The sequence below is a fragment of the Odocoileus virginianus genome, chromosome X (assembly GCF_023699985.2).
Source record: "Odocoileus virginianus isolate 20LAN1187 ecotype Illinois chromosome X, Ovbor_1.2, whole genome shotgun sequence".
Classification (NCBI taxonomy): domain Eukaryota; kingdom Metazoa; phylum Chordata; class Mammalia; order Artiodactyla; family Cervidae; genus Odocoileus; species Odocoileus virginianus.
Genome location: NC_069708.1, coordinates 9,839,232 through 9,865,408, shown reverse-complemented (window position 1 = coordinate 9,865,408; position 26,177 = coordinate 9,839,232). Strand labels below are relative to the sequence as shown.

At 43.1% G+C, this 26,177-nt stretch overlaps 1 protein-coding gene and 1 pseudogene across 2 annotated transcripts in view; both read left to right on the top strand.

The window, feature by feature from the left end:
* Positions 1 to 26,177, top strand: part of PRRG1 (proline rich and Gla domain 1) — a 159,223-nt gene that overhangs the window by 113,117 nt on the left and 19,929 nt on the right. The window lies entirely within an intron of this gene.
* Positions 6,669 to 7,844, top strand: LOC139033108 (ferritin heavy chain pseudogene; annotated as a pseudogene).

Sequence of the window (26,177 nt, the reverse complement as noted above, 5' to 3'; positions counted from 1 at the left end):
CACTGGGGATCTCTAAAGTCAGAGCCCACAGCAGGAGGCAGCATGTGGATACTTGTGGGTGGAGGTGGTGATTCATAAAAAGAGATCAGAGGTATTTAAGAGGTCACTAGTTCCCTGGAAATGACTCATCACACTTGCAGGGAGAAACTGGGATTCTTTGACATTGTTAGGGGAACTCTGATTTCATTGAGCCTCTCATGATCCACTGATGGCATTTAAGCCACTGATTCAGAACTTTGCCCTTTGAAGGTTGAGAGAATTCAGAAAAAAAAGGGAGGGAAGGAGTTGAGTCTGGACATAGACATACGGGGGCATACAGCAAGCCTCACCGTGGCTCTCTGACAGCCATCCTCTGTGCATATCCATCCAGAACTTTCCACACTTTCTATAGACTCATCCTAGACCCTCTTGGAGGACTGAAATGTGAAGTTCCCTCCCAGCTACAGGTGATAGTCTCCTGGGGCTCCCATGGGCTTCATCACTACATCTTTTGGGATCTCTTGAGAATAAGTTAAACAGGGCTAAAGTCTGTTATTGTGTATCATTGGTATTCTGATTCCCCAGAAAATCAGAAAGGTCTGACAGCACTTTGTCCATGATCATATATGATCATTTAGTTTTTATTGATTATACTGTCGATGTTTTTCAGTTTAGTGATGAACTTTATTCTCTGGCAATTGGGCCATTTTGTAGATTGTAAATGCTATGTAGTCTCAGTTATTCTTTTCAAGTTATGGTAGTAACTTTATTTGGAGGATTTCAGCCTGCGTGTTACTAAAGCAGTGGAGTTGTTTCAGTGTGGGTCTCTCCTGCCATACCAACAGTCTTTTAACCTCGGCGAGTTTCAATACCAGTTACCCTTTTTTCATGCCAGCTCTCAGAGACTGGTGACTGGTGGGATTGATGGGTCCACTTTTTTTTTTGGTCACTTGCAGAATCTTCTGCACCATAGATTTAATATAACTCTGCATATCTTAGGCTGCAATGTCTAGTTAGTGATGTCCTGTTTAGTCTGCAAATATGCTGCTATTCAGGGCTTTCCTGGTGGCTCAGACAGTAAAGAATCTGCCTGCCATGTGGGAGATCCAGGTTTGATCTCTGGGTTGAGAAGATCCTCTGGAGAAGGGAATGACTGCCAACTCCAGTATTCTTGTCGCGAGAATCCCATGGACAGAGGAACCGGCAGGCTACAGTTCATGGGGTCACAAAGAGTCAAACATGACTGAGTGGCTAACACGTTTACAACACTTTCATGCTGCTGTTTACCCATGATTACCCCCAGGACCTAGGTAGAATTTCAGAACTCATCAGTGCTCCTCATTTTGCCAGAAGGAGTTCTCCTAATGGAGCTGGTGGAAACCCAATGGTCCCCTGGCAATATTGCATCAGAGTTTAAGGTCACCTAAGTGGTAAGTCAGGTATTTGAAAAGACCCTGCTTTGCCTAATCACTCTAGTTTGACAGTCTATAAACTCTTGTTCCTTGAAGACAGGCAGATCTCTTACCTTTCTAGGCACTTCGGGCCATAAAAATTCCTATCCACTCTCTTCCACTTAAAACTGTAGTGCTGGATTTGCTTTATGCTCACCTTTTCCTCCTCTGCTCCTTCAGCTTCTGCCACATCTTGACCAGAAGATCTTGCAGTAAGGAGAAGGTCATGATCTGCTCTTCAGCACTTACCTTCCCCATTGGTCTCTCCCCTGGTATTTTGAGGACTGGGGTGGTGGGGGAGGGAGAAGGGGACAGATGTCTCTAATGTCACTAGTATTGCCATCACTGCCCCCCTCCTTGGCTGTCACCAATTCTCAGGTGGGCCTAATTATAAGTTGGCTGGGAGATGCACGGTGTTCTGCAAAGGGTCCGAGAAGAAGCCTTCCCAGGACGCAGTTCCGGGAACAGGAGTTAGGACTCTGTGGTGGCCTCTTTTGCCCCATCCTCATATTCCTGTGGGCACGGCAGGCAGGAGCGAGGCACCCCAGCCATTCCACTGCTGAAGCGGACGTCCGCTCGGGGAATGACCGTTCCTGGGCTCCTCGTGCGGGTACCCTACGTTGGGCTTCCTTGAAGCTCCTCTCAGTCGTTTGGGGTCTTAGGTTCTCAGCAGTGCCTTTGAATCTATGAAAGTGTGACAGACCGACGTGGGCCGTGCAATGCTGCTGCTCCGGGGTGCTGGATTGCTAGCTCGGCAGTGCTGGCACTGTTGGAAGTGGCTTACGTTATCCAGTAGCGAGTGGCATTCAGTCAGTGGAGCTGATGAGAAGGAAACCTTCACATTCAAATTGGGATTTGAGTAGAACCCTAAATCAGCAACTTTCCTTGCTAAATATTTAATGCACCTATTATTTCATCTGAAACATGGTGTCACATGTTTGCCATGGCAGGCTAGGAGGAGGTTAGCTATGAATTCAGAGAACAGGGGTTACCTATTACCCAAGGAATTATTCCTTAACCGAATACATTAAACCTCTCTCTTCAAAAATGTAAAAGAAAGGAGAAAAAGGTTAGCAACCACCCATTCTAGGATGAGGCTGATGTGTTGAAAAATGATACAATATCCAATAGAAAATGCCAGTTTTTTTTAATAAGGTTTTCTACCTTTATATATAATACTGTGGACCATTAGGGCCACAAATCAATTTCCAAAAAGTAATAGGCAATTATGAGTAGTTTAAAAACCTAGCTACTTTAATAAAAATACTAAGGCAAGTGGATGACAAAATCCAATATATACTACATCAATTCTCTACAAAACCCAATATATATTTCATCAATTCTCTAATCATTTATTCACATTGTAAGTTCTGTGAAATTGAGGTGCAGCTTACAATCAATGACATATGGTTGAAAACATGTTTTTTTCTTTTCTTTTTTTAATCCAGAAAAAAGTGTGCTTTTCAGATCATGGTATATTTGATAAAATGCAGCAACCAGTCACCACCCCTGCCCACTCCTCAGAGCCCATCTGGGTGAGGCCACTACTGTAAATCAATTGCTGTTACAGTAGGTGGCTTCTGTTTCTGTTTCTTTTCTTTTCTTTTCTTTTTTTTAATATTCTAGGATATCTTACAATCGGTTCTTTTTTTTTAAAGAGATAAATGTGCACTTTAGAACAACTCACACTTCTTTTTTCATAATCGTATTTATTTTTGGCTTTGCTGGTCCCCATTGCTGCACAGGCTTTTCTCTAGTTGTGGTGAAGGCTACTTTCTAGTTGTGGTGCAGGGGTTTCTCATTGCAATGGCTTTTCTTGTGGAGCACGGACTCGAAAACACACAAGTTTCAGTAGTTGCAGTGTGTTGCCTCAGCAGTTGCAGCGCCCGGGCTCTAGAACACAGGCTTGGTAGTTGTAGCACACAGGCTCGTTTGCTCCACAGCATCTGGGATCTTCCCGGATAAGGGAATGAACCTGTGTCTCCTGCATTGGCAGATGGATTCTTATCCACTGAGCCATATTATTAGAAGCCCAGCTGCTGATTAAATATGTTGGGGGTTGTAACTGGTTCTTTCCCCCAGTGTTAGGGCACAACTCCCCCAGGGCAAGACTTCTGACCCTGGTTCTCACGGTTGGAATGTCAACAACTGTAGAAATAAGGCTCAGTTTAGTGACTTCCAAGGTACAATAAAATCAGTAGCAAAAATTAGAACTCTGCAATAGTCTAATATTGTCAGACCTAGGACTTAGGTACCATCAAACTGAAACAGGGCATCTCTTCTCCCCACTACGCACACACCAACTAGCAGAGCAAAGAGGGCTCTTCTTTTTCTTGAATTGTAAGCTTCAGAGAGTTGTACTAATGCCATAACTTAATGTAGCATTATTATTTGAATGTTAAAATATTACCCCATTTCCAAAGCTAGTATTTGATGCCAGTCACTGCATATCATGAATAGACTAAAGCCTAATTTTTCTTTCCATTCTATTATTGAAGAAAGACTCATGGAATAGGCTCCAGTCATTTTTTTTCCATTTATTTTTATTAGTTGGAGGCTAATTACTTTACAATATTGTAGTGGTTTTTGTCATACATTGACATGAATCAGCCATGGATTTACATGTGTTCCCCATCCTGATCCCCCCTCCCACCTCCCTCTCCACCCAAGCCCTCTGGGTCTTCCCAGTGCACCAGCCCCGAGCACTGGTCTCATGCATCCAACCTGGGCTGGTGGTCTGTTTCACCCTTGATAACATACATGTTTCGATGCTGTTCTCTCAAAACATCCCACCCTCGCCTTCTCCCACAGAGTCCAAAAGTCTGTTCTGTACATCTGTGTCTCTTTTTCTGTTTTGCATATAGGGTTATCGTTACCATCTTTCTAAATTCCATATATATGCATTAATGTTGGTAATTTGCCTTCTCTCTTTTTTTCTGATCAGTCTGTTGAGAGATTTATCTTTTTTTAATCCTAAAGAATCTGTATTTAGTTTTGTTTGTTCTATTTTTTTTGTTTTCTAGTCCACTGAATTTTCCTTTATCATTTTCTGACTTCAGCTTGACTTGTGTATTCGTTGCTCTTCATTTTCTTATTCCTTAAAGGAGGGTAGATTTTTTTGATTTAGATGTTTTTTCTTTTCTATTAATGTGTGATTTGAGTCTTTTGAAATTTATTGAGACGTGGTTATAGCCTAGAATATGATCTGCCTTGGTAAACGTTCTCTGTGTACCTGAGAAGAATGTGCTTCTAAAGAATATATTTTAGTTTCTTCTCTTCAATCTCATGAATATTATTTCTTCCTCATTTCCTTCTTTCTCCTCCTGATTTATAAGAAGTAATGCCATAATGCTTGCCTGCAGAGAGGAGACCAGTGTGGCTTTGAACTATATATTACCTATTAAGAAAATTATGTACACTTTTAGAAAGGTTTTTTCTTAGAGGATAATTGCTTTACAGTGTTGTGGTGGTCTCTGCCATACATCAATGTGAATCAGTCATTAATGTATATATAGAAATTTTTTAAAATGATAATTGAATCATGGCAGTGGTTAAACACACACAGACATCTACACACACACATACCACAGTAAAGGGTATTATTAGCACACCATAAATACGAGGAATTCTTGAAAGATATGAAATGCAGATGCAGTCACACTACTTAATTCAGAGAATTTGAAACATCTGCAGTAGAAAACCGAGGATGTTCAGACACACTTCAAGAACAGTCACCAAACTGAAGCACTGTATAAAGTCCTAGGTCAGCTGTGAGGTGGCACGGCTATTCTGAGAACAGCACACCCGTTGTCCTGCTCTGAAGCTCTCCCACCTCTGCCTATACTGGACATAAGGACCTGTGCCGTTTGAGCACCTTTCATCTCCCCAACCTGCAGACCTGCACAGAAGGGGACGATCAGGACACCAATACCTCCAAAGGGAAAAACATTTGCCTTGCTTTGTCAGAAATAACATCTTTACTTAAGCAACAGTGAGGATCTCTAGTCTACCTGTGAGCTCCATGTCATGTACCCACAAAAGGGGTCACTAAATAATTGACGTAGTCTGCCCTTCCATACTGAGGAGGAGAGTATAAATGAAATGGACGTTACTTTAGAACAGATCCATGCCAATTACCAAGGCTAATTAAATGAGTCCTTTATGCCGACGTTTAAATGGACAAAAGCTTGCCAGATATTTGAGGAAAATAAAAGAGACGTTAATGATGAACAAATATAACTATTTCTGGAGAAAAGATGAATACAATACAGGAAACAATAAATCCAAATTCATATTCTGAGAATTTTAAGGAAGACAGTGATACTATAAAAAGAGAACAGGCTGCTATAAAAGAGAGCAATTAAAGAACAAGAGAAAGTCCTTGAAAAGTAAAGTATTATGGCAAAATTAAAACCTTAATAGATGCTAAATGCTTAGGTCAATCTCTCTGCCTCACCAAGGCATTGGTGGAACCCAGGATACTTGTGCCCCGCCCACTGGCGCGCCCCGCCCACTGGCGCGCCCCGCCCACTGGCGCGCCCCGCCCACTGGCGCGCCCCGCCCACTGGCGCGCCCCGCCCACTGGCGCGCCCCGCCCACTGGCGCGCCCCGCCCACTGGCGCGCCCCGCCCACTGGCGCGCCCCGCCCACTGGCGCGCCCCGCCCACTGGCGCGCCCCGCCCACTGGCGCGCCCCGCCCACTGGCGCGCCCCGCCCACTGGCGCGCCCCGCCCACTGGCGCGCCCCGCCCACTGGCGCGCCCCGCCCACTGGCGCGCCCCGCCCACTGGCGCGCCCCCGCCCACTGGCGCGCCCCGCCCACTGGCGCGCCCCGCCCACTGGCGCGCCCCGCCCACTGGCGCGCCCCGCCCACTGGCGCGCCCCGCCCACTGGCGCGCCCCGCCCACCGGCGCGCCCCGCCCACCGGCGCGCCCCGCCCACCGGCGCGCCCCGCCCACCGGCGCGCCCCGCCCACCGGCGCGCCCCGCCCACCGGCGCGCCCCGCCCACCGGCGCGCCCCGCCCACCGGCGCGCCCCGCCCGGAACCGGAACCTCCTCTTGCCCCTCCCAAGCCCGATAAGGGACTTGACTTCTGGTCCCTTGCAGAGCTCTCCAGGTGACCTGAGCCGCCTTCCTCTGGCAACCCTAATTTTCCATCCTGGGAACTCTCCGAGGCCGGTGGTACCGGCCCCATGGCTTCACCTTCGCCTTCTCACCCACCGCACCTGTGTCACCCGCCATGCTGCCCGCACCGCCCTCACAGGTACGCCAGAACTACCGCCCCGAGTGTGAGGCTGTGGTCAACAGCCACGTGCTCTGGAGTTCCATGCCTCCTAAGAGTGCCTGGCCGCAGCCTTCTACCTCGACCGTGATGACGTGGCCTTGAAGCACTTCCACCGCTTCTTCCTGCTCTGCTCCCACGAGCACAGCAAGTGGGCGGAGAGCCTGATGTTCCTGCAGAACCGATGTGGGGGCCGCGTCTGCTTCCTCAACATCAGAAAGCCCGAGACCCAAGAGTGGGAGAGCGGGATCCAGGCCATGTAAGACACCCTGCACCTGGAGAAGAGCGTCAACCAGAGCCTGCTCGACCTGCACCAGCTGGCCACCGAGAGCTGCGACGCCGACCTGTGCCACTTCCTGGAGACCGGCTACCTGGACCAGCAGGTCAAGTTCATCGAGGAGCTGGGGGACCGTGTCAGCAACCTGAGCAACATGGGGTGCCCCCGGAAGGCAGCCTGCCAGAGTAAGTCTTTGACAAGCTCACCTTGGGTGATTGGCGACAAGGAGGACAGAGCTTGGACTGGACTTTCCCCCGAGTTCCAGGTGACTGCCCAGGGTCACCCTGCCTGCCATGTAGACCGCAGTATTGCCCTTGCAGAAAAAGTTCAAGTTTTTTTCTTCCAGTTCTACCAGTTCTTCACATAAAGTTATTGGTTCTTCAAATAGTTATTAGTTGATACATAAATAAAGGTCTCTGGTTTGTGTGTGAAAATCTCTCACCTTTTAAACTTTAAAACTGTATCCAGGAATCTCTCCAGCTACCCAGGCCCTGTCCACGTGCAGCTCAGGATCTCCACGATGGAGGGAGAAGGTGTTCCATGGATCCTGGAAAACACAAAAATCATTCTTCCCCTAATAAACAGTGTTGGATGGGGGTGGTCTGGGGCCCTGGTGAGTGTGGATGCCTGTGCAGAGTTAAAGTATAAAAACATGGCCTGAAAGTCATGATTTGGGGTTGATCTGGGGAAAGAGTGAAAGAGATGGGGTTGGTCAGGGATTGAAATGAAGGGGTTTTTCACTTTATTTGAAATGTTAGTGGTTAATTCTGGGTACCATGTTGGGGGCCCTGGAAGCCAGCATGGCAGAGTTCCTCTTTGACAAGCTCATCCTTTGCTGTAGTGATAAGGGAAACTGAGCTTTCACCTGTCTTCCCCATAAGATGTGAGGGTGACTTCCTCTGATCTCCTATGCAGAACATGCATGTTGTCCTTACAAAATCTCCACTTTGCCCATATAAACTGTGGTTATGTGGGGTGGGGTGAGATGAGTGGTTTGGGACACTGGTGTCTGTGGGTGCATGTGTATGGTAAAAATATGGATAAAAACATGTTCTATAATTCATAATAGTGGTTGCCTCCCAGGAAGAAGTGAAAAATGGGATTGGTGATGGTGGTTTAGTTGCTAAGTTGTGTCCAACTTGTGCAATCCTGTGGACTATAGCCTGCCAGGCTCCACTGTCCATGGGATTCTCCAGGCAAGAATACTGGAGTGGGTTGCCATTTCCTTCTCCAGGGGATCTTCCTGACCCAGGAATCGAACCCATATCTCCTGCATTGCAGGCAGATAATTTACCAACTGAGCTATGAGGGAAGCCCGAAAAAATGGGATTGGGCAGGCATTAAATAAATGAATGTGAGAGTTGGACCATAGAGAAGGCTGAGTGCTGAAGAACTGATGCTTTTGAACTGTGGTGTTGGAGAAGACTCTTGAGAGTCCCTTGGACAGCAAGGAGATCAAACCAGTCAATCCTAAAGGAAATTAACCATGAATATTCATTGGAAGGGCTGATGCTGAAGCTGAAGCTCCAATACTTTGGCCACTTGATGCAAAGGGCTGACTCATTGGAAGAGATCCTGATGCTGGGAAAGATTGAGGGCAGGAGGAGAAAAGGATGACAGAGGATGAGATGGTTGGATGGCATCACCAACTCAATGGACATGAGTTTGAGCAGGAGATGGTGAAGGACAGGGAAGCCTGGCATGTTGCAGTCCATGGGGTTGCAATGAATCGGACACTACTGAGTGACGTAACAGCTACAAATAAGTGAAGTCTTCCACTTTATCTGAAGTATTTTAGCTTTTTATGTAAGTGTCCATGTTTATTGTTTCTCAGTAACACTTTGGGGCCCTGGAAACTGGCATTGTGGCATCCCTATTTGGCAGGTTCACCCTTGTCAGTGATTATGGGAACTGTGCCTTAGGCTGATGGCTCCATAGACACAGGTATGACTTTATATAGTTAGCAGTGTGAGGCATATATGCTGATGCTGTTATAAAACTTCTGCCTTTATTTTTTTTCCTTTGTACAACTTCTAATAATTTGGTAGAGAAAGAAAACCCTACTTATTACAAAGTTTGAAAATTTAACGTAGTAGCTGAACATCAAATTTTTGATAGTGAATGTATAGTAGATTGAATTCCCTTTAGAGAAATAAGAGTCATAAGGACCTTGTCCAATAACATAGCCACCAATAGAAATTTCAGAAGGTGAAAATAGAAGGTTGTGTAAAAGGGGACACAATAATCAAGAAGTGTTTTTTAAATACTAACTACATCCAAATGCTATTCTCATACAGTTTTCACCTTTAATATACTAGCACTCTAAATTAGATTAATAGATCTCCCTATGTGGAATTATTCCTGGAATGAAACTTACTTTGTCACTGTTTATTTGTTTTGGTGTCAGTTTTTGAGCTATAATACTGTATAATATTAAGATGTGTAGTGTGTTGATTTATATACATATATTGTGAGATGACTACCTCCAAAGCCTTAGCTAAAAACTCTGTCACCTCACATATTTACCATTTCTTTTTGGTAGTCAGAATATTTAAGAATTACAGTCTTAGCAACAATCTTAACAACATTAGCAACAGGTATTAATTATAATGACTATGCTGCACATTAGATTCCCCAAAGCTTGTACCTTTTGGTTAACATCTCCCCCCTTTCCCCTGCCCCTAGCCTCTGGTAACCACCATTTTACTCTCTGAGTTTTGCTTTTTTAGATTCCACATGTAAGTGATAGAATGCAATATTTGCCCAACTTACTTTACTTAGAATAATACCCTCAAGGTTCATTCTAGTTGTTAAAAACATAAGGATTTCCATCTTTCTCGTGACTAATATTCTGTTGTGTGTGTTTGTGTGTGTGTATATGGAGATATATATATATATATATATGCACACACTTATAACACACATATATATATCACATCATCTTTATCCATTCATCTATTGATAGACATGTTATTTTCATATGTAGACTCTTGTGAATAATGTTGCATTGAATATGGAGATGCAGATACCTCGTTGATATCCTGTTTTCATTTATTTTAGATAAATGCCCAGAGAAGGAATTGCAGAATCATATGGTAATTCTACTTTTAATTTTTTCAGGAGCATTCATACTGATTTTCATACTGGCTGCATCAATTTGCATCCCCAGAACAGTACACAAGGGATCCATTTTTTTCACATCCTCTCCAACACTTACCTCTTTTCTTTTTAATGATAGCCATTCTAATAGATGTGAGGTGATATCTCATTGTGGTTTTGATTTGTATTTCCCGGATAATTGTGATGTTGAACACCTTTTTGTGTACCTGTTAGCCATTTCTATGTCTTTGGAACAATGTCTACTCAGGTCCTCTGACCACTTTTTTTAATTAGGTTTTTTTTTAAACTATTGAGTTGTGTGAGTTCTTTATATATTCAGTATATTAACCCCTTATCAGATATAAGATTTACCTGTTTGCTTTACTGATGGTCTCTTTTGCCATACAGAACTTTTTTTAGTTTGATGTAGTCCTACTTACTTATTTTTGCTTGTACTTTTAGTGTCATGGGCTTCCCTGGTGGCTTAGCTGGAAAAGAATCTGCCTGCAGTGTGGGAGACCTGGGTTCAATCCCTGGGTTGGGAAGATCCTCTGGAGAAGAGAATGGCTACCCACTCCAGTATTGGCCTGGAGAATTCCATGGACTGTATAGTCCATGGGGTCGTGAAGAGTTGGACACAACTGAGTGACTTTCAGATTCACTTTTTAGTGTCATATCCACAAAATTGTTGCCAGGACAAAAGTCTAAGAAGTTTTTCCTATGTTATCTTCTTCCAGCAGCTTAATGGCTTCAGATCTCATGTTTAAGTCTTTAATCTTTTTCAAGTTAATTTTTGAGAGGTGTACAAGGGTCCAGTTTCATTCTTCTGCATGTGGTTATCTATTTTCTCAACACCACTTAACAGAGAGACTATCCTTTCCTAACTGAATATTCTTGGCTCCCTTATCAAATATTAGTTGGCCCTATATGCATGGGTTTATATCTGAGCTCTTATGTTCCATTGGACCATGTGTGTGTTTCTTATGCCAGTACCATACTGCTTTGATTACTAAAGCTTCTGTATTATAGTTCAAATCACACCCTTTAGGGTATCTTGTGCATTTTTAGAAATTATAGGGTTTTTTCCCTGTCTCTGTAAAAAGTGTGATTGAAGTTTTGACGGAAATTGCACTGCATGTACAGATGGCTTTGGCTAGTATGGACCTTTTAACCATATCAATTCTTTTACTTAGTGAACACAGTATAGTATTCATTTTATTGGATCTTCCATTTTTTATCAAGATCTTAAAATTTTCAGCATACATATCTTTAACCTACTTGATTCAGTTTAAGTATTTTATTGCTTTTTTATTTTATTGTGAATAAAATTTTATTTTTCAGGTGTCTTGTGTATAGAAAAATGCAACTGTTGATGTTATTTTTGTATCCTGCAACTTTTCTGAATTCCTTGATTAGTTACATCAGGGTTTTGGGGAATTCTTTAGGACTTCCTGTGTATAAAATCATACGATCTGCAAAGACATGTTGACTTCTTCCTTTCCAATATGGATGCCTTTTCTTTTTTTTTTTTTGCCTGGGTGCTGCAGCTGGGCCTTCCAGTACTCTGTTGAATAGGAGTGATGAGAGTGGGTTTCTTGACTTGTTCTTGATCTTAGAAGAAAAGCTTTCAAATTTTTAGCATTGCAGATGATGTTAGCTGTGGACTTATTCTATATGGCTTGTATTATGTTGAAGTGTCCTCTCTATACCAAATTTTTAAGAATTTTTATCATGAAAGGATGTTGTATTTTATTAATCCTTTTTCTTCATCTGTTCAGGTGATCATATGATTTTTATCTTCCATTCTATTAATGTAGTGGGATCAGTTTTTGATTTGCATATGTGAAACTGTCCTTCCATCCCAGTGATAAATCCCACTTGATCATATAATATGACCTTTTTAATGTGCTGCTCAATTCAGTTTGCAAAGGTTATGTTGCGAATATTTGCATCTACATCGAATAGGGACATTGACCCGTAATTTCTTTTCCTGTAGTGTCCTTACCTGGCTTTTGGTATTAGGGTAACGCTAGCCTTGTGAGATGATTTTTGGAGTGTTCCCTATTCTGCAATTTTTTGGAAGTCTTTGAGAAAGATTGGTGTTACTTCTTTTTTAAAATGTTTGGTGGAATTCACCAGGGAAACCATCTGGTCCTGGCTTTTCTTTGGAAGACCTTTTTCATTCGTGATTCAATCTCTTTATTCAGTATTGTTCTGTTCAAGTTTTCTGTTTCTTCCTGATTCAGTCTTGACCAGTTGCATGTTTCTCAGAATTTAATCATTTCTTTTAGGTGCCAATTTGTTGATGTATAGTTGTTTATAGGATCTCAGCATCCTTTGTGTTTCTGTGGTATCAGTTGTAATGTCTTCTCTTTCATTTCTGAGTCTTTTCTCTTTTTCTTAGTCTAGCCAAAGGTTGTCAGTTTCATTTATTTTTCTTGATGTATGCATTCGTCACTATGCAGTTCCCTCTTAGAACTATTTTTTATGCGTCCCATTTGTTTTCATATGCTGTTTCCATCTTTTTTTGTTTCAAGATAATATTCTGTTTCCCTTTTGAATTCTTCTTTGACCCATTGGTTGTTCAGCAGTGTGTTTTTTTATTTCCACATATTTGTGATTTTTCCATCTTCCCTTCAATTACTAATTTCTAGTTTCATAACGTTGTGCTCAGGAAAGCTAGATGGTATGGTTTCAGTCTTATTAAATTTGCTATGTCTTGTTCTGTGACATCACATGATCTATCCTGGAGACTGTTTCTTGTGTGCTTGAGAAGAAAGTGTGTATTCTGCTGCTGGACCACCAGCGAAGTCCTAGAATCTTTTTTTGTTGCTGTTATTGTTTTTGTATTTAACACAGGTTTTTCCTTTGTGTGTTTGGGATTGGTTATTGATGATGATTGTGACCCTTTGGTTGTGTCATGTTTACTTGATGTTTTTCATGTTCCTTGAAGTTTTACTTGGCTGTCTTTTCTTTTAAATGTATTTGTTTTTTATTAAGGGATAATTGCTTTACAGAATTTTGCTGTTTTCTGTTTGGCTGTCTTTTCTTTTGAAGCAGTAGTCACTTCCTACAATCTTTACTAATTGCCTTCAGGAGAAAAATACCTGCTCTGAGCCCTGTAGTGAGGCTTTCTCAGATCTTCTGGAGATACAGCTGCTCCACACTTCTTCCTCCCTCTTGTGGCAGAATTCTTCAGCTTTCTCCTATGTCTTCTCTTGATCCTACACTGCATCAGGCCAAGAGTTGACAGTCTCAGTTTTATTTTCCAAAAAGTGGCACTAAATCTCAAGTTTGTCGTCTTTCCCTAGCCTATAGAATTGGGTGACTTCCTGCAGGTGCTCACTAGCCATTTTCCAAGGCTTTCCCTTGCCATCACCACTGGGAGCACACACACGGAGCTGACCAAAGTGTGGGGGTGTGTGTGTGTAGAGGCGGCGTGCTGAGTACTGAGGGTACCCAGGGGTCAGTTGGGGGGTCAGTTGGGATCATCCATGGGGGGCATTACCAGTGCTTGTGCAGGTCTCTTGATGGAGTCAGGCACAGTAGGATCCAGGTCCATTTAATACCTTCTTAGAGGCCTATCTGCCGCTCTCTCAGCTTCTTCCTGCCCCCCATCATTTAATATTCCTCTCCAGTGTGTCTGAAATTTGTATCACTTTTTCCAGTGGTATGTTGGAACTTTTCCTCTGGGAACCTGGACTTCCACAAAGGTTCTCACATCTGTGGGTGACTGTGTAAAACAGTATTTCCAGGGGTTCCTAGACTGGGGCCAAGAGAAACTGGAACTGGTTCATGGGCCACCCCAGGAGTCATACCTGAGACCAAGTGTATATGCCCTTTGCTCAGTGTGTGGGTAGTTGCAACTCCTTTTGGGATACTTGGCGTATGGAGCTGGATCATCCCACAGCTCCCACGAAGCATTTTTGTCCACAATTTGATGTCAAATTATTGTTTAATAGGGACGAAGATGCTGGTTATTAAGCTGGGGCTTTTTGCCAGGGATACTTTGGAGGTGAAGGTTGGGGAAGACATGCCTTGTAAAATCTGGGACGCCTATTAGATATCCAAGTGGAATTGTCATGCAGGTGGGCAGAAAAATGAATCTGGAGCTCAGGAGGAGTCTTGTATTGAAATATACATTTGAGAGGCATCAGCTATAGAAGATGTTGAGGTCAAGGGAGTGGATAAGCTCACTGGAAAGAGGGCGGAGAGAGAGTATGGCACATCCAGCCCCCCACCCAGGGTGGCCAACTGTGGGTGGTGGGTTGGGGCATTGGAACACTGAGAGAGCTGCTTGACCATTAGCTCATTCCAGACTGTGGCCACCTGGGTCCACACCAGTGGCTGCAAATCAGCCTGTTCCTGACCTCAGTGTGGCTTCAGGTTTCTCCTTTCAGAATGTGGAAAAGAGTGAGCATTTTACTTTGTCTTCATAACTGTTAGTGCTAAGTCGCTTTAGTCATGTCCGACTCTTTTGTGACCCCACGGACTGTAGCCCACCAGGCTCCTCTGTCCATAGGATTTCCCAGGCAAGAATACTGGAGTGCGTTGCCATTTCCTTCTCCAGGGGATCTTCCCGATCTTCCCAACCCAAAGATCGAACCCGTGTCTCTTATGTCTCCTGCATTGGCTGGTGGGTTCCTTATCACTAGCACCACCTTCATGACTGTGGGTCGAAAGAAATTATTTCTCAGCTAAAGGAAGATTCCCCAAGGAAATGATCTGCTTTTTTATGTCTTTTTTTTTTCTGTTCCCTTTTATTTTTTCAGTAGGGAGAACAATTTACTTGTTTATCTGCACTGGGTCGTAGTTGTGGCATGCGGGATCTTCGAGCTTCATTGGGATCTTACTTGCAGCTTCCAAACTCTTAGCTGTGGCATGTGGGATCTAGTTCCCTGACCAGGGATCATCCAAGGTCCCCTGCACTGGGACCCCAGTCTTCACTACTGGACCCTCAGGAAGTCCCTCTGTTCCCTTGTAAAACCCCCTGTCTCACTCCGTCCACTATGTTTTACCAGATGAAATCTGTACCCATGTAAACTCTAAGGTTGTCCATGTCTAGGAAAAAAATTCGCAAAATATTGTTTCTTCTGAGCTACCTGTATGTTACAAAGATAAAAGTCAAACAGTACAGATTTTGTTTGTGGTAATTAAGGTTACAGGTGTAATGCAAGTCTCTTTAAAGCTAGTAGATAGCTTTAAACATTTAGTAAAATGTGAATGAATTTAGCTATGTAGTAATTAGCATCCACACTTCATCACTGCACTGTAACATTTCTTTAAAAAAATGAAAATTAGGCCCCTGTCTTTAAAAAAAAAAAAGAAAATTAGGCCCCTGTGAGTTCGGTTTCCAGAAATGCTATTGTCATTTACCTCTTCTTAGTCAGTGCTGGTCTTTGTACTGTTTTTCTTTCTCTGCCTGCTTGGAGGGCCTCCCCTCTCTCTGACATTGGTTCAGATCTAACTATTAACTATTCTCCTGTAGATATGAGGAAGCACAGCGTGAGCTCCTGTTTGTGTTCATAACTGTAAACTGACTGAGGAGCCTTATTTTCCTGTTTTGGAGAGGCAGTTTACTGATATCTTTTTCAAAACTATTTTATTTATTTATTTTGGCTGCACTGAGTCTTCGTTGCCGCATGACTTTCTCCAGTCGCAGTGTGCTGGCTTCTCATTGCGGTGGTCTCTCTCGTTGCAGAGCACAGGCTTTAAGTGTGTGGGCTTCAGTAGTTGTGGCACATGGGCTTAGTTGCTCTGCAGCATGTGGTATCTTCCCAGAGCAGGGATCAAACCCATGTTCCCTGCATTGGCAGGCAAATTCTTAACCACCGGACCACCAGGGAAGTCCCCTGTACTGACTTCTTAACCTCAGAATCCCTGACTTCAAATCCCAGTTTATCCACGTATCTTTGGTGAGCTTAGCCAAGTTATTTAACTTCTCTACACCTCAGTTTCCTCACACGTAAAATAGTGATAAATAAAAGTGTTAACCCCATTTGGGGTTTTGCAGTTAAATCAGTTATATGTAAATCATTTTGAACAGTGTCTGGTATATAGTAAGTGCATTGTGTGTTAGTCATCATTTATCATCACCATCCTCCTCATTCACTGGCTTCTGTTTTATTTTTTTGGTGCTTTGGGGAGATTTCATGTCTGTGCTTTGCCACTTGTGGGTCTCTCTTGCATTTTGACCAAACTTGTCACCCTGTATATTTAGAAGGAAAAATTCTTCATAGTTGCTTAGTTGTGAAGTTAGATGGGGAAGGACAGGGAAACCTGGCATGCTGCAGGCCATGAGGCCGCAAAGAGTCAGACACAACTGAGCAACAGTACAACAACAAAGTTGTCAGGTGCTGCCAGGATTCAGGAGGGTAGATTGCTGTTTTCACTGCCCAGACCTCAGGCACAAAACCATGGGCAAATTTTGCTATGACAGCTTTCCCTGGCAATCCTCCCCATTGTCTCAATGAGGTTCCCTTTTAGATCCTCCCATAGAACACTGTTTGCTTATTCTTCCCCATTCCAGATTGCCCAAGTCTCTTTTTCCATCCTGAACTAACTCTCACTTCTCAGAGATGGAAAAGAGCAAAAGGGTGAAGTGTTAACCCTGAACTGCCTCTCCCCGCCGCCCCCCCCGCCCCAGCATCATCTGGATGTTGGAATCTGAAAAGGAAAGGAATGGGTGAGCAGAGATCCTGGGCTGTGGAGTAGGCAAACAGGATCACGTTAGAGCTAGTAACAGAATAATAGCTAAAGTTGATAAATCGCCACATGCTTTGCCATGCAGGTCCCTCACGCTTTGTTGCACGTTAGAGTCCGATGCAGGGTACATGCCAGACCACTTATATCAGTCTCTCGGGGCAGGACCAAGGCATCCTCGGCAGGTAAACCAGCAAGACCGCCTGGCTGCTCATACTGCGCTCTGCAGTAACCTCACCTTGAGAGCTTGTTCGTGCTCATGCTCAGCTGTGTCCAACTCTCTGTGGCACCATGGACTGCAGCCCACCAGGCTCCTCTGTCCGTGGGATTCTCCAGGCAGCATACTGGAGTGGGAGAGCTTGTTGAAAGTGAAAGTCGCTCAGTTGTGTCCAACTCTCTGTGACACCATGGACTGTAGCCCGCCAGGCTCCTCTGTCCATGGGATTCTCCAGGCAAGAATACTGGAGTGGGTTGCCATGCCCTCCTCCAGGGTATCTTCCCAACTCAGGGATCAACCCCAGGTCTCCTGTATTGCAGGCAGATTCTTTACCATTTGAGCTACCTGGGAAGCCGGGAGAGCTTGTTAGAAACTCATTAATCTTAGATGCGACCCCCAGACTTACTGAACCAGAATCTACATTTTAATAAGACTCCTGGTAATGAATATGCACACTGAAGTATTTGAAGCACTGGTTTTAGCATCCTGCTTCTCAACGATGGCCGTATCTTGGGATAATCTGGGATGCTAGAAAAGGATACTTATGCTCAGATTTAAACAGCTCATCCAGGCATATCCTTCTGCTCGTATGCAACTAAACACACTAAAACGTTAATTCCAATTGTTGGATTGGCAAAGACTGACAGACTTGAAAACCTCATTTCCACTTAGGTTGCATACTTGTGGGTGCACACACACACACTTTTAAGCATTCTGTTTTGTAAACATATGGCAACTGCTGTTTTATCACAAACATGGGTTAGAAACGGGCCTACAAGCCAAATCCAGTCCACTACCTACTTTTGTAGTAAAGTTTTATTGGAACAAATGCATGGCCATTTGATTACATATTGCTTGTTGACAGGGTTCATGCCACAGTTGTTACCAATCTCAGGTCCAGCTGCTTGCCACTCGAAAGTTGGCAGGAGAGACAAGTGTTGGTAGGAACAGAAAAGCTGCTTTTATTTTATTTTTTGATTTATTTTTATTAGTTGGAGGCTAATTGCTTTTCAATATTGTAGTGGTTTTTGCCATAAATTGACATGAATCAGCCATGGATCTACATGTGTTCCCCATTCCGATCCCCCCCCCACCCCGCCTCCCTCCCCATCCCATCCCTCTGGGTCTTCCCAGTGCTTTTAAAAAGTTGCTGGCAATTTGGAGAGAAGACTGACTAGTGTCCCCAAACCAACTCTATAAATTCTGCTTGGCCATGAAACTTCTTAAGGGAAAAAAGGGAAGTGATCTCAGTCAGTCTCTTAAGGGAAAAAAGGGAAGTGATCTCAGTCAGTCATTGAGGTAGGGGTTTGGACGCATGGCCATCTCCCACTGTGCACAGGCCTGTTGACTCCTTGTGATCTTTCTTTAGATGTATCTCCTTCAGCCAGTTTGTCTGCAAGATTACTGAAGGGGAACCTGAGGAAGAGATCTGGTCATCTGTTAATTCCTTATTCTTCATTTCTACCTTTTTGACCTAAGGAGGGAACCAGCAGGTTAAGCAAGGCTCTGTCTGATCAGAAGACTTGAAAAGTGTGCTTGACCCGGAGGTTAAAATATAGCTTTGTTTGCTAAAGTGACAAGACAAAAGCTGCCTCCTGTGAAGAGCTATTTTCTGCCAAAAGCTACTTACACAAATTAGTACATAGTGACAAAGACCATATGTCCCACAAAGTCTAAAATACTATCTTATTCATAACAAAATGTTTGCCAACCCCTGTATTATACTAACTTGTCACAGGCCCTGAATTTACCTAAAGCTGCTAAATATTTAAAAACCCATAAGTGTCTCTATACTTCCAACATCCACACATTACAATTTAATCATCCATCTCCCTACCACAGCCACCCTTTGGCAGAAAGGAAAGCAAGGTAATATGTAAGTTTAATCTTGGAGGTTAATGATTTAATATAGTATGAAATGAAAATATCTCCTGCCATATCAATAAACAAGAAATGTCACAGCCATCAGCGACTTCTGGCCTCCAAATGTGAGTGAGGGCTCCCAAAACTGTGATCCAGTGGATGCCACCACCACTCACGGTGATTGCTGAGGAGCTGGGGGGAAGAAAGCAAGGTGAAGAAGGAAACAGGATTGGCCCCAGATAGCTGAGGTGCATATGAAAGGAATGAATTCAGTGGAAGGCTTGCATCTTCCTGTACATAGACTGCTAAATTCCTTAACTTGATACCAGATCTTTGATGATCAGACTGCCTGCTCCCTTTGTTGCAAACTTGTATGTAGCCCGAGTTCCCCTCCTGCCTCCTCGGAGCAGTTTTCTCAGAGCTGCTGAAATGCTGTCTCCCAGGCTCGGAGTCCTAAACATTCTCACCAAATAAAATAACTCTACTTTCCGGTTGTGACTCTATTTTTTAGTCGACAGTAGCATCTCCAGCTAAGAGAAGTGTGGCAGACACTGTTGGTTACTTATCCAACGGCCATTCCACTCATCCTTCCTTCCTAAGGTGGCACTAATTTGGGGGGAATGACGATGTGCCCAGTTACTGGCGATAAGTCATAAGTAGTCTGCATCAGTCATGGCACTTACTTTCTCCTTACAAGAGGTTTGGTTTATTCATCTTTCCTGATGGTAGGGCCAGCCATGTGACTGATTTCTGGCCTAAGAAGTAGATGTAAAAAACCTGGCCGCCGAGCAAAGTTTGCTTCCCTGATAAAAGACAGGGTTTTGTGAAAAGCATTTTGCCACCACTCTAATCAGTCTTACTGGGGTGCTTGTATGGGGATGTGATACCACGAGCAGAGAGAGCCACCTTGTAACCATGAGGAAAGGCTGAGAATTGCAGGAAGACATAGACCATACTTTCGCTAGAGTCATCAACCCTAGCGTTTTTTTTTAATCACCCAGGCTTCTTGGTAAGAAGGCACAATTGATATTATTGTTTAAGTACTTTGTGTATTTTCTGTTATTTGTGGCTGATCTAACAGGTCTAAGATGACTTCAGGGGCACGGTATTGATTGTTGCTGTTGTTTCATCACTAAGTCCCACATGCTGTAGCCAGCCAGGCTCCTGTGTCCTTGGGATTCTCCAGGGAAGACAACTGGAAAGGGTTGTCACTTCCTTCTCCAGGCGATCTTCCTGACCCAGAAATCAAGCCTAGGTCTCCTGCATTGGCAGGTGGATTCTTTACCACTGATTGTTTAGCCTCACTCAGCATTAAATTATAACTCTTCCCTCCCTTGTTAAGTAAGCAGTGTTGTAAGTATGTGTTATATGTGAGGTTTCAGATACAGCACCTGTTTCAGGCACTCTCCAGACATTTTCTGTGTTGTTAACAATCCTGTGAGGTATGGATCCTCCTTATTGGATGAGAGGATGGGTTCAGGGTGGTGCCATTTTCTACAGCCACATAGCTGCAAAGTGATAGAGCCAGGGTCATCTGGTTTCAGGGGAGAGTAATGTCTTTGTATCACTTCTACTTTGCTCTCATCTCAGTTCCTTCTGCTCTATGATCCATAGTACACAAGTGATTTTATTTAAGCAACAGCCCTGTGTGATGAGTCGCGGTACCTCTCTTTTAAAAAAGGTAATGCAGTTTAGTTTGCGGGTAGTGTTTGCAGACCCCTTTCAGGTGTTCTAGAGCTGCTTCTCTCCTTGTCACACCCAGCCCTGGATGACTGCTCCCTCCCTCTCTCTTACTCGTTAGGAGTTTAATATTCCTTAAATACACGAATCCCTAAACCTTATCTGCATCTCAAACTAACAGCTCTTTCAACCTTTCATTCATAGCCAGGCTTCTGGAAAGGTTAGCCTGTATCTGTTGACTTTCTTAAAAGAAGGAATTTTTTTACTATTAAGTTTTAGAAGTAGTACTTCCAGAAGATTTAGAAATAAAACACATAAAATGATTTATGTGAAAGATTTCCTCCAGTTCCTATCCCTAGGCTCTCAGTTGTCCCTCCTCTGCTCCCTCAAGGTAAACTTTTCCTGGGAGTTTTCTGAATATTCATATGTACATATGTTTCATGTATATTTCAGCATACCCTCCCCCCAACCTAAAGAGGAGCATAATTTAAAGGATCCTGCATATTGCTTTTTTTTCCTATCCTTAGCAATATAAAAGAATGAGTGTTTTAATTAAGATATAATTTTATTTGTTCTAAATTATTAAAATTTATCTTATTATATAATTTTATTAGGCATAACATTTTATTAGTTTCAGATATATACAACATGATTTGATATTTGTATATGTTGCAAAATGACCACCACCACAAGTCTGTTCAACATCCATCACCATACATAATTATAATTTCTTTTCTTGTGATGAGACTAAGATCAATTATTTTAGCAACTGTCAAATATACAATTCACTATAGTCATCATGTTGTACATTACATCCCCATGACTTTATAATTGGAAGTTTGTACCTTTTAACCCCTTTTAACCATTCTGCCCATCCCCACCCCTGAAAACCACCGATCTCTTTTCTGTACCTATGAGCTCAGTTATTTGTTGCTTTGTTTTGATTGTTTAGGTTCCACATGTGAGATCATATATTTGTCTTTTTCTGTCTGACTTATTTCACTTAGCATAGTTCCCTCAAGGTGCACCCATGTTGTTGCAAATGGCAAGATTTCCTTTTTTTATACTGGATAATTGTATATTCCATTTTTGGAATATTTTTTTGGAAAATATTCCAATTTTTCCAATTGTATATTCCACATCATCTTTATCCATTCATCTGTTGATTGGACACTTAAGACTGTTTCCATACATGAGTTATTAGGAATAACTAATAGTTATAGGAATTAAGAATTCCTACAGTTATAGGAATTAGGAATTCCTATAGTTATAGGAATTAGGAATAACTAACAGTTATAGGAATAATGTTACAAATGAACATGGGGATGTGGATACCTCTTTGAGATCCTGTATTCATTTCTTTTAGATAAATACCCAGTGGAAGGATTGCTGATTGTATGGTGGTTACGATTTTCATATTTTGAGGAGCCTGCATACTGTTTTCCATAGTGGCTACACCAATTTACATTTTCATCAACAGTGCACAAGAGTTCCCTTTTCTCCCTATCCTTGCCAACACTTGTTATTTCTTGTCTTTTTGGTAATAGCCATTCTGACAGGTGTGAGGTGGTATCTCCTAATGGTTTTGCCTTGTGTCTCCCTGATGAGTAGTGACAGTGAGCACCTTTTCATGTACCTACTGGTTATCTATATGTCTTTACTTTTAAAACTGTCTATTCAGATCCTCTGTCCATATTTTAACTGGATTGTCTTCAGGATTTGTAGTTTATAGCTGTTGAATTGTAAGAGTTCCTTATGTATTTTGAGCAGTAACCCCCAATCAGATATATGATTTGCAAATATTTTCTCCCATTCAGTAGGGTTGCCTTTTCATTTTGTTGACAGCTTGCTTTACTGTTCAGAAGCTATGTAGTTTAATGTAGCCCACTTGTTTATTTTTGCTTTAGTTGCCCATTTTTTTGGTGTCTAGTCCAAAAAATCATCACCAAAAACTGATGTCAAAGAGTTTATGACCTATGTTTTCTCATAGAAATTGTATGGTTTCAGGTCATACATTCAAGTCTTTAATCCATTTTGATAGAATTTTTGCAGCATGTAAGATAGTGGTCCAGTTTCCCCAGCACCATTTATTTTAAGAACATAATTGCCATGATTGGCATAGAATAATTAGGACTTCTCACCAGTAACCGGGCATACTGTCATTCCACCCCAAATCAGCTTATAGCCTTATGGGTTTGACCTTATATGACATTCAGAAAACTAAGATCATGGCATCTGGTCCCATCACTTCATGGCAAATAGATGGGGAAACAGTGGCAGACTTTATTTTTTGGGGCTCCAAAATCACTGCAGATGGTGACTGCAGCCATGAAATTAAAAGACGCTTACTCCTTGGAAGGAAAGTTATGACCAACCTAGACAGCATATTAAAAAGCAGAGACATTACTTTGTCAACAAAGGTCCGTCTAGTCAAGGCTATGGTTTTTCCAGTGGTCATGTATGGATGTGAAAGTTGGACTATAAAGAAAGCTGAGCACAGAAGATGCTTTTGAATCTGTGATGCTTTTGAACTGTGGTGTTGGAGAAGACTCTTGAGAGTCCCTTGGACTGCACAGAGATCCAACCAGTCCATACTAAAGGAAATCAGTCCTGAATATTCATTGGAAGGACTGATGCTGAAGCTCAAACTCAAGTACTTTGGCCACCTGATGTGAAGAGCTGACTCATTTGAAAAGACCCTGATGCTGAGAAATATTGAGGGCAGGGGGAGAAGGGGACGACAGAGGATGAGATGGTTGGATGGCATCATCGACTCCATGGACATGGGTTTGGGTAGACTCTGGGAGTTGGTGTTGGACACGGAGGCCTGGCATGCTGCGGTTCATGGGGTCACAAAGAGTTGGACATGACTGAGCGACTGAAATGAACTGAACTGACCCTATTTTTCTCTTGCAGCCTTTGGAATTCTTTATCTTTGGCAGTTTTAATTATAGTATGTCTTGGTTTGGGAGTCTCTGTGCTTCCTATACCTGGATATCTGTTTCCATTCCCAGGTTCAGGAGATTTTCAGCTATGAAATCATCAAATACATTATTGACCCCTTTTGCTCTCCCTTCTCCTTCTGTGACCCTCATAATGTGAATGTCAGTACATTTGACGTTGTCTAACAGAAAATCCCTTAAACTGTTTCATTTTTTAAAATTTGTTTTCCTTTTTGCTGTTCGGATTGGATAATTTCCATTATTCTATCAGCCAGATCACTTCTGTGTTCTTCTATATCACCTAATCTGTTATTAGTTCCTTGAATGTTTATTTCATTTCAGTTACTCTATTCTTCATCTTGACTGGTTCTTTCTTATATTTTCTAGTGCCTTGGTAAAATTCCCTCTGTATCCATCTATTCCATGTTTCAGTTTTTAGTACTAATGCTTCGAACTCTTATCTAATTAATTTGTTCTTTCTAGATCGTTAGTTATTTTTTCAGTTTTTTTTTTTATATACTAGTAGTGTTTCCAGGGCTTTTTCCTTCTTTCATTTGAAACAACTTTTTTTTTTTCATTTATTTTTATTAGTTGGAGGCTAATTACTTTACAATATTGTAGTGGTTTTTGCCATACATTGACATGAATCAGCCATGGATTTCCATGTGTTCCCCATCCACTTTCTCTGTCTCTCTGAAATTAGGTCAAAGTTACCTATCCCAGTCTTAAAGAAGTGTCCCTGTGCAGTCTGCACGGGCCCAGTGGCTTTGGTGAGAGCTAGATCTGAAGTGAGCACAGGTCAAACTTTCACCTATGAAGTGTTGGCAGTTACCACTTTGGTGGGAGGTGGGCTGGGGCCAGAGCCAGCGCCAGGGGTGAGCCAGTGCTGCTCCTACTCTCCGCGGCATCCCTGTCCTGATGGGGGTGGGGGTAGGTCCTGGAGAAGCCTGACCTGTTCCCTCGAAATACACATTCTCCTTGCTCCCAGCAATGGCCCCTTTGGCACAGAGGGGAGCAGCGCTGCAATAAGGCTAGAGTGGGTGCGCTGTGAAGGCTGGGGTGCATTATGGGATGGTCCCCACACGCCAGTCCGAGCTCCAGCTACCTGCCAACCCACTGCCTCCACCGAGGGCCAGCAGTGGCTGCTCTCCCCCCATTCAGATGTGCTGCGGGCTGCGAGCCGGCTCCACTCCCCGCATCTCAGTCTGCTTCCTCTTCCTTGTTTAAGGAATAAGCAAGCTTGTGCATGTGGTTTGCAGGGGTGGAGTCTCAATTTCTCTCAGCCCACTGGTTTTCAAACCAGCAAATAGGACTCGTCTTCCCAGTACTGGACCGCAGGGCTGGGGTGCCTAATATGTGGTTCAGACCGCTTACTCCCAAGGAGAATCTCCCACCCCATGATAGTCCCCTGCCTTCCTCTGTCTCCTCCTAGGTATGTGGGTCCCAAGCTGGTCGCTTCTGCCCTCTTCCTAAGCAACTCTGTGCAGAACTTTGTTTACAGGCTTGGTTGTAGAAGAGTCTTTCTGCCAGTCTCCAGTTTGTTTTCAGTGAGAATTGCTCACTCTGCATGTAGATGTACTTTTGATGTGTTCATGAGGCCAGGTGAGCTCAGCCTCCTCCCACTCTACCATCTTGATTTCCTCCCTCCCCTATGTTTCTCTTTGGTTTTAAATTGGAGGATACTTGCTTTACAATGTTTCTGCCGTAGGACAGAGTAAATCAGTCATAATTACATGTAGATCCCCTCCCTCTGGCGCCTCCCTCCCCTCTTCCATCCCACCCTTCTAGGTCGTCACAGAGCGCCTGGCTGGGCTCCCTGTGTTAGAACAGAACACCTTCTTCCCACTACTTTACACATGATAGACTATTATATTAATGTTACTTTCTCAATTCGTCCTTCCCTCTCCTTTCCCTACTGTGTCCACAAGTTGGTTTTCTACATCTGCATCTCCATTCCTTACCTGCAAATAGGTTTATCAGTATTATTTTTGTAGATTCCATATGCATGTGTTAATATATATTTGCTTTTCTCTTTGACATTTACTCTGTCTAGCAGGCTCTAGGTTCAACCACGTCACTATCACTGACTCAAATTTGTTCCTTTTTATGGCTGAGTACTATGGACACGAGTTTGAGTAAACTCTGGGAGTTGGTGATGGACAGGGAGGCCTGGCATGCTGCGAATCATGGGGTCGCAGAGTCGGACACGACTGAGCAACTGAACTGAACTGAACTGAATATTCCACTGTGTCTGTGTACATCTTCTTTTTTTTTCCATTTATTTTTATTAGTTGGAGGCTAATTACATCATTACAGTAGTTTTTGTCATACATTGAAATGAATTAGCCATGGATTTACATGTATTCCCCATCCTGGTCCCCTCTCCCACCTCCCTCTCCACCCGATCCCTCTGGGTCTTCCCAGTGCACCAGGCCTGAGCACTTGTCTCATGCACCCAACCTGGGCTGGTGATCTGTTTTTATCTGGTCATCTGTCAGTGGACATCTAGGTGGCTTCTATGTCCTGACTATTGTAAATAGTTTTACAGTGAGCACTGGGGTACATGTGTCTTTTTCAATTGTGTTTTTTTCAAGGTATATACCCAGTAATGGGATTGCTGGGTCATAGGGTAGTTTTATTCCTAGTTTTTTTTTTTTTTAAGGAATCTCCATGCTGTTCTCATAGTG